We start from the raw sequence: 10,435 nt of genomic DNA, 5'->3' as shown, positions 1-10,435 counted from the left end.
CCTAGGTTTTTTGGGATGTCGAGGTGGATCATCTCGAGGGAGTTCATGTGTTTTTGGGCGTTTGGTGTCCCGTGAGGGAGGTTGGTATTCTCTATGCTCGATGGATGGGCGGTTAGGATAAGTTTCTTCCAGATTGATGAATTGTTGAGCCATAGATCGAAGTTCTTTCATTGTGAGGTCTGAATATTTACCTAATTCCTGTCTGAAGAGGCCAGCTTGTTACTAAGATATGCATCGCCACCTCTAGGCTCAAGGTGTGAACCTTCATGGCCTCTAGGTTGAATCTGTCTAGGTAAGCTCGGAGGGGTTCATGTGACTCATGCAGTATACCGGACATGGTGTAGGAAGAGCGTGGTTGCTCTTTGCTTGTTGTGAAGTGGATGTTGAATCCGTTGGCGAGAGTGGCCCATTGATCGATACTGTTTGGGGTGAGCCGAGTAAACCACTACAAGGCAGCAAGTTTCAGAGTGAGGGGAAATGCTCCACACATGATGGGGTCGGTGGCCCCATGGAAAAGCATTGAGGCTTCAAAGGCATCTAAACGATCTTGTGGGTCACTTGCTCCGTCATATTGGTCGATGTTGTTGGGTCGGGTGAGGTGCTCAGGGAGTAGTGAAGACATGATGGTTTATGTGAAAGGATGTCTTGGTCGTAGGGAGCTATGGTTGGGGGGTTGGGTTATCTGATTGGTTTTCGTGTTTGGGGGGCTACTAGCCTAGACGCTTCGGCGGATTCAGCGGAGTGCTGATCGGCAATTGGCCGTGAGGGTCCATTAATGAGTTCAGGTCTATGTTGTTGAAGTTCGGCTAGTAGTTGGGCCTATTGTTGGATAAGTTGGCCTTGAGTTTGGATCATTTGAAAGAGTTGTTGGGTAGTGGGTGCTTCTAGGGTGGGTGGCTTTGGCTGGCTTGTTGAGAGGATTGTACTAGTGTTAGAGGATCAATAGAAAGGGTATCATGATTTCGAGGGATGGTTGTATTGACCAATTCTGCTTGGCTAGGTGGTTGAGTTTGGTTACGGGTGGTCACCAAGTTGTAGGTAAGCCACAAACGACGCCAATGTTCTTTGTTATTAAGAGAAGATGTTCGGAAGCAGAGGATGGATGGTCGATAGAATATGCCCGGTAGAGAGTTGTAGATCAGGTAGCCTTGTCAGATTGTCGTCTGGACCCGTCGAGGGAGGTACTTGAAAAGGTTCTCCAACGATCAAATTAGTGGAGTATTCTAGAGAGATAAGGGGAATAAATAAGAGAGAAGTTAGAGCAGTAAATGTCACAATAAATGAGAGAATGTGAATTCATTATACTCCTTGTGTGGTCTCTTCTATTTATAGAGTTTAGGAAATGTTAAGATGACATCTGGTCATTGGCCAGCATTTAACGGGTACAAGAAACGTAACCTGCTTGTCCTTGCTTGACCTATGAGTCTGATATTGTCGAATTGTCGGGGGTAGGTAGAATGTGCAGGCAGCGTGATAGGTGGTTTGTTGTCTGATATTGATAGTGAGTCAACGACGCGTTAAATGGTATGTCAAAGGTATGTCAAATATGCATTAAATAGCGTGATTAATTCTGTGTCAGGAACATTGATGGCATCTGCCATGAGTGGACCCATTCCAAGGCGAGCAACGAGGATACACATAATGTTGCACAAGACAGTCAGAGTAGAAGGGGACAACCCGGGATACTAGGCTGGAACAGTTGCCTCCATTCTATTAGGTTGGTTAGAGATGACCAGACTAGTAGACTCTTTGGGGGTTGATGGCCCGGGCAGGACCGGGCTGGAACAATTACGATATGTATATGATAATATAACATTTCAACTGATAATTTAATAATTAAATTGAATTCTAGCAAAATTATATATACATATATATTATAATTAAATTATTGTTGAAAAACTAATAAAGAATGCGATAAAGACTTTTATTTATATTACATGTTAAAACAAAATATATGACTTGTGGTAGATCATATTTAAAGGTATAAACAAATCTACTAGTTATATGTTTGATAATATCTTGATAAAAATTAAGTGACATTCATAAAAGTTTTGTAATTTTAAATGAAGGTTGGTTGGTATAACAAATACGTTTTAAATGAAAATCGTTAGGTATGATCAATTTTGATCAATTTTGGTCAATTTTGATCAATACGATTGCATAAATAATATAGTTGTTCTATTGTACCATTATGAGAATCGGTCTAACAGTTTTCAGTTGAACAAATACACTCTAGTTTTCATAACCATGGTCTACTTTGACTCGTTGAGGATTAGTTAGAGTTGAGTTCAATGTGAACTATTTTTTCAATTCAAGATCGATTCAATTAAAGTCAGTTAACAAGATCAATTTATGTAACTCATTAACTTGAATGATGATTATTAATATACATACATATAAGTATATTAATATATGTAAAGAGAAATGAGTCTATTTTATCAATTTGTACTAAAACTTTAATTTTAATTAATAAATAAATATAAATAAAGAGAAATCAATCTTTTATATCAATTTGTACTGAATTTTTTATTTTAATAAATATACTATTCATATATTGATATAAAGATATATTCATATAATAATTATAAAATATTTTTTGAAATATATATACTATGTATATATGTTTCTTTGTATATAGATATATACAATTGAACTAGCTAATGATCCTAAGAAGTTGATATGTACTTGATTTAAATTCGGTTTATTTATTTAATAAACTTTTTTTTTTTAATTTAAACTAAACTTGTTTGGTTAATAAATCAAAAATTTATGTTAAATAATAAATTGAGTTTAGTAGCAACATAGAAATGGTTGTATTCATTTTCACATCTACAAATATGCTACTTCCAACATCTCTTATGGTACTCAATAAAATTGAAAGGTTGTTCTAAAAGCAACCACACCGATTGTTTGCGAAGATAGAAGGTACTAAGAATGGAAGGAAATAAGAGAAAAGAAAAGAAATAAAAATAAATGGAAAATGTAACTTTCTCTTCTAATATAATCTTTCAATGATATAATGAAACCTCTTATTTTTACACAAGTCTTTTAACCATATCAACTTTGTAGTAACTAAAGTAGGACTGGTGGCCCTTAGGATACACCTAACAAATCAAATGAGTAAATATCTAGCGACTAAATGATGCAATGTTGATCTAAAACTGCGTTTCTTCTAAAATTGTCATCAACTACATGCAGACTTGTGAAGTACTCTTTCTATACACCAAACGTAGGATAAGACACTTATCTAATGAATATTGAACAAATGCTAAGAAAACAATCTAACTATAAACTTGGTCTAAAACCTTATGTTTTCTCTAAGATTATTGATATGGCAAACTGCAAGTGTACGATTATATCATCAAGTAATAAAATATTGATCCCACGAGGATTGAAAAATTCCTTCAATTATAACAATTAATTTATAATTAACTCAAATTGGGATTAAAAGAAAATTTAAAGAAATTGAAAAATTCACAAGAATAATTATAAAAATAGTAAAAAATATTGAAATCTAATTTAGGAAGAGTTCCCAGGATAAAGGTTACCGCATTTACACTCGTCAATCATTGTTTTGCTCATTTTCATGAACTTTAAGTTGTGAGGGTGAATTGCTCATTGATATGTGTCATCTTCTCTCGAGCATTCGACACATGTACTCAATTGAAGTCACACCTACTCTCGTGATATGATCAATTGAATCTTTTACTTAGATCTTTCTATCCAATAGCTTCGTAGCAACCCAAGGTGAATTCCTGAAACCCCCAAGAATCCTAAGAATATTCTCGTGAATTAAGATTCTAGTTTGAATAACTAAATGATTGGATAATAAGAGGTGTAATTTGTTGGCCAAACAACTCACGAATAAAACTCAATTTGATGATTCAGATTAAAACACTCAATAAAATAGAAGTAAGAACAAATATTTATTGAATGTAAAAGGGCGTAGCCCCAATCCTAGAAACAAAGAGAATTACTTACTCATGATGGAGAAGAGAATATCAAATTCTAAATTAGAGAATTGTAATGTAAAATGTTTTCAATCCTTGAGGGAGAACCTTCATTTATCCTAATTACAAAAGATTGAGCTAAGCCCAACAAAACAAATCTAAAAAATAGGAATAGAACATGTCAACTATGGCCGTGGGTGTATATGGCGCATTTACTTCAAGTTGCTTCTCTCCGATCCAGACTCTAAGGCGACTTCTTTGGGCCCTTCAATTGGTCTTCGCATAGCCTCGAACCGAATTCCATCTTCTTACACACAATCTCTACTATTTTTGGCTTCAATTCGTTCAAATTGCATAATATAGGCAAAAACACTCGCTCAACCCAAACAAAGAGAAATAAAAACTAAAAACAATCCTAAAGTCCTAATTATGTCCTAAAGTGCAAGTTAAATGCAATGCAAATGTAGCATAATTTCACACTATCAAATCCCTTCAAACTTATCTCTTGTTTGTCCTCAAGAAAGTATTATGTCTAACTTTCACAATCATGTATGGATGACGATATAGAATCCATGACTAAAATAACAAGCACTATCATGATAGTTTTGAAACAATCCAAACATCAGGACAAGACAATCATAAACAAATTCAATTCAAGCTAAGTCTTTGAGTCATAACAATTGCATGAATCAGGATCACTCTTCTCTCATAACTCTCATGTGTTTAAAGGTCGTAGTATTTTGCTCAAAAACATTCATGAAAGTAAATTAACATAGACTTGATTATAAACCAAATTGTCACTGACTGTATTTGGATGCATGCAAAAATCAGGAGATCTTTAAGTGGTTGTATTGGGGCCAAGGTGAATGATTTAAGGTGGGATAAACAAAGAAAGGATAATTCAAAAGACTTACAATTGTTTCCCAAAATACTTAAACTTTTTAGACATCCAATTGAATCATTGAGATTATCTTAATATGTCTTACTTTATCATATGATCCTTTTTCGACCAACCCTTCTATTTACAACATATTTTTTCAATCCTTTCTCTTTAAGTATACTTTGTATTTTTTTTTCATTTTTTGTTCATTTGATACTTATGATTTTCTAAAAGAGAAATGATGATTTTTTCCTTTTCTTTTTCACATTTTTATGAAGTCTTTCACTACACATGACATTTTTACATTTCCCATTGCTTCATCCAAACATCACAAATTACCCCAAAACCCTCATTTAAGTACCTATGAAAAATCAGTAAAGTTCTGGCTCAAAAGTGGGCAACTAATGAGGTTTCAATGTTTATAACAAGCGGTTGAAGGCGAGAATAAAAAGTCTTAATTGTCTCTATCATTTTAATGTATACAAACAAACTTCAATCTTGAAACGGTCATAAATCAAGTTCTATAATGTACAATCATAGAAAATTATGCACTCATGAAAGAAAACAAGTTTTTTTGGCAATTGACAATTAAATCAGAACCCTTATTGTGTTTGGCCCAAGTTTTTCACATCTGGTACATTCAACAGTAGTTATGAATCAATGACTTTTATTAAACCAAATTTAATTCATAATTGTTAAATCTAATGTCTTTCATGCTATTATTCTGTCACAAGTTTGTTTTCAATGGGGGTCACAGATCAACAATCATCATCCATGCATATTTTTTCATTTAAAGTGACAAGCAACACATAGAATAAAGCATGAGATAGATGAAATATGAAACTTATGATAATATGAATATTCAACCTAAAAAAATTGGAATCTATATGGTATGCATGACATGAATGAACTATCTAAATGCAAAATTCCCTCAAGCTTAGAAATTTACATTTTTCTCAATGTAAAAATCTAAACAATAAGAAAAAGAAAAAGAAAACTCATGAGTTAGGTAGGAAGTGTCCCTGACTTATGTGCCAGTTATAAGTGGTCGGCTTCATTGGATGTAGTAGAAGTACCTGTAAAAGAAGAGAGAGAAAAAAGTTCTCAAATGACCTATATGTCCTAAATATGCATTGTCACGTTAGCACTTTTCCATGTAAATTGCAATTATATGATTATATCGTCAAGTAATGAAATACCGATCCAACAAGGACTAGAATATTCCTTTAATTATAATAATTAATTTATATTTAACTCAAATTGAGATTAAAAGTTAATTTAGAGCAATTGAACAATTGACAAGAATAATTATGAAAATAGTAAAAATGATTAAAATCTAATTTAGGAAGAGTTCCCAGGATAAGGGTTACCGTCTTTATAATCGCCAAGCTTTTTTTTGCTCCTTTTCATGAACTTTAAGTTTTGAGAGTGAATTGCTCTTTGATATGTGTCATCCTCTCTCGAGCTTTGACACATATACTCAATTGAAGTTACACCTACTCTTGTGGTACGATTATCAATCAAATCCTTTACTTGGATCTTTCTATCCAATAGCTTCGTAGCAACCCAATATGAATTCAAGAAACCCTTGAGAATCCTAAGACTAATCTCGTGAATTAGGATTCTAGTTTGAATAATTGAATGGTCAAATAGTTGGGTTCACCTCTTGGTTAGAGGTGACAAAATTATCCATGATCTATAATTCATCCAAATTAAATTCATCCAAATCCATTTGTTAGAGCTAATAGATTTAAATGGATATAATCCAATGTATAGTATTGATAATGGATCGATTCAAATCAATCTATTAAATTCAATGGATATTCGTGTATATATCCATTTGGATGGATATACAATCCATCCAAAAAACAAAAATTCAAAATTGATTTTTTTGCTTTTTCAATCCATGATTTTCACTCTTATTTTTAATATTGTATTAAATTAATATCAATTATAAGACATGTGTATGTAGTTAATATTAAAATTCTATTCTTAAGTACATAACATAAGGGTGGAAACAGGCCAAGCCAGACTTTGCCTTAAACAGGCCTAGCCTGTATAGCATATAGGAGCATGGGCTTGGCCTGTTAGCATGTTTAATTTTTTTTCAAAGCCTAGGTCTGGCCTGTTAGCCTGTTTAAAGGCCTATTATACTATATTATAATGAAATAGGTGATCATGTATATATTTAAATAACTAATATGCATACTTTTAAATATATTTTTATAACCCTAACAATTAAATTATATTTTTGTATACATTTTTATATTAAAATTACATATATAATAACATTACTTATATATTAAAATTATAAAATATGAACATTATTACATAATTAACTAAATATGTCGGTCTGTTAGGCTTAATAGGCCATTTGGAGGGCCTAAAGTCTGACTGTTAAACTAAATAGGCTTTTCAAAAAGCCTAAGTCTGGCCTGTTTACGAAAAAAGTCTGGTCTGGCCTAGCCTAGCGTGTTATAGGCCAGGTAATAGGCCCATGGTAGGCGGCCTGACCTGTTTCCACCTCTAACATAACATATATAAGTATGAGAAAAATGTATGCATTGATAATGTATGAGTTTTATTGTCACTACAACATCCATCATTTATATTTAATCATCACTGACTCTTCAAAAAAAGTAATTCAAATGAACGGTGGATGATGTATTGATTATGTATAAATATTTACACTGACAATGCATATATATTACATTTTATAAGTATTTGTTAAAAACTTTACACGTAGAACCTTAAACGTCACATGATCATAAAATATTGAAGAAAAAAATATTTTTCTATAAGAGTTCAAAAAATCACTTTTAATAAAATAATTTTATTAAAAAAATTGTTTTGTAAAAGTGTTTTATACATGATTTTCGAAGTGTTTTTTTAAAGATAATTTTAAAAGATGTTTAGGTGATATAATAGTTTTTAAAATAATGATTTTCTTCAATTCCGTTTTTGGTTCCAATAAAAAATTATATGGATTGGATATTCATCCATCCAAATCTATGAAAATGAAGTCATGGGTGAATTAGATGGATTGGAATCCATTGGATATGGATTGATTGTATAACTTAAAATATACTTTAAATGAATTTATATGGATTAATAGATGAATGAAATTAATGGATGACTTTCCATCCAACCATTAACATCCAAATCCAAATCCATCCATTTGACACCCTTACTCTCGGTCCTTCCCCAATGTATTTAAGAGGTGTAATTTGTTGGCCAGATAACTTACATGAATAAAACTTAGTTTAATGATTCAAATCATAACACTCAATAAAATAGAAGTAAGAACAAATGTTTATTAAATGTAAAATGGCATAGACTCAATCCTAGAAACAAATGGAATTACTCACTCATGATGGAGAAGAGAATATCAAATTCTAAATTAGAAAATTGTAATGTAAAGTGTTTGCAATCCTTGAGGGAGAACCCTCATTTATCCTAATTACAAAATATTGGGCTAAGCCCAACAAAACAAATCTAAAAAATAGGAATAAAATATGTCATCCACGGTCGTGGTGTATGTGGCGCCTTCACTTCAAGTTGCTTCTCTTCTACCCAGATTTCAAGGCGACTTCTTTTGGCCCTTCAATTGGTTTTTGCATAGCCTCAACATTGAATTCTATCTTCTTGCACCCAATCTCTACTCTTTTTGGCTTCAATCCATCCAAACTTCACAACATAGTCAAAAACACATACTCAACCCGAACAAAGAGAAATAAAAGCTAAAAACAATCTTAAATTCCTAATTATGTCCTAAAATGCAAGTTAAATGTAATGCAAATGTAGTATAATTTCACACTCATCAATTATCGTTAATGTGGGAGAGCTAGTGAGGTATAACTCATAGTTTATAACTATGGGATGAAGTGTCTTACATAGCATCATCTCTCAAAGGAATATAACTACCTTTTCCTTATCTAATCTATCATATCTTTTAAATTTGCTCATTCCAAATATATTTTTCTAAAGCAGGTACCATCATTGTTGCTCCAAAACACCCCCTATCCCACTCGGTTCCAAGCCTGACTAATGATAGATCCAAAAATAACCTATGAGAACAAATCAGACCTAATAGAGATCAAAGAACAAATGAGCGAGATTTTGAGAATAGTTTTGACCTTGCAACAAGAGAAAGCTGATATGGGAAATGTTAGAAATTATAAATTTCTAATTAAGGTGAGCATCATATATTTGATACAATGATATCAACTATTTATTTTCGGGGTTATATTATAAGTGATGTGGTCTAATTACTGACACCCCTTAGATTTCTAAAAGGTTATAACGGATATGAGCTTAATGGGTGGATACCCATCAGGTTAACCCATAGGGGATAATGGGAACCCTATAAGTTAACACATAAGGAAGGTTATGGTCCCCAATACACCAAATCAAATTTAGTTTTCTCCTCTCCCCATCAGAGTGAAAACGCAAGTCCCAAGAGGAATCAGGAATTTGGTTGAGGAAGGCCATCATACCACAAAACTTCTTTCAGAAATGTAGATCAAAGGAGCACATCTAGGAACATGGATTCAGGTATGACACTGCACCCTTTGATTCATATATATGTGTGTGAGAATCATGAAATTCAAGATCCTAGTATTGGTATTTCACCAATCACTAAGGAATTTCCCCTATAGCAAGTGGTATCAGAGCGTAGGTTCTGAATTTTATGATTCTCCATTAAGGGTGTTTCCCCAATCTTGTAAGAACCCTAATTTTAATTTGGGGTTTATCGAATTACACTTCCGTTGTTATGTTATAAAGATTGGGAATTTAGGATTTAATTTGGCAATTTATAAAATCTGATTGTTGCATAACTGTCTTGAAATCTGAGTTAAATCAATTTCTTGTTGTATTACTTTTATTGATTGTTACATAACTTTCATGATTTATATATATGAATCTATTTGTTTACCATTGTTGTTGTTACTGTGTTTCATATATATATATATATATATTAATTTGCATTGTTGTTACTATATTGAGCACTTTGGATGTGATATATTGCATGATATATGTTCATGATATTGTCAATCTAAAGCACAACATAATTTTCTAAATTTATTACGTGAATTTCAAGGTCAATATTCACTGTTTGAAATTTAACAGTACTATGTAAATTTAACACCCACTGTTTGAAATTTTTAGTTTGCATATGACTAATTCCTCTTGATTTTCAATGCCTATATATGAGTACTAATTGTGGCAAATTTAATTCTTGTGTGTCTCGGTTTTCAATATGTCACCATTAATTAGGCAAATCGTTGGCTATGCTGAACGCTCTCGGGGCTATGAATTTTATGATCCCACTTCAAGACTATTTTTTGAGACGGGAAATGCAAGATTTCTTGAGGAAGTTGATTTTGGGAAGGAAGAGAACGTAAGGAATGTTGTCTTTGAGGAAGAACCAGTTAATAATTGTGAACAAGTTCTTGTGCCTATTACCATTCAAGGAATAAATTCGGTAATAGAAGATAATGTTCAGAATATTGTTCCTGACAATATTTTAGAACAAGACAACAATGAGGTTCTCCCTCAAGTACCTATAGAACAAATTCAACAACCTCAAGAAGTAAAAGTGCCA

Source organism: Lupinus angustifolius, chromosome LG12 (assembly GCF_001865875.1).
Source record: "Lupinus angustifolius cultivar Tanjil chromosome LG12, LupAngTanjil_v1.0, whole genome shotgun sequence".
Lineage (NCBI taxonomy): Eukaryota > Viridiplantae > Streptophyta > Magnoliopsida > Fabales > Fabaceae > Lupinus > Lupinus angustifolius.
This window is presented reverse-complemented; position numbering follows the sequence as displayed.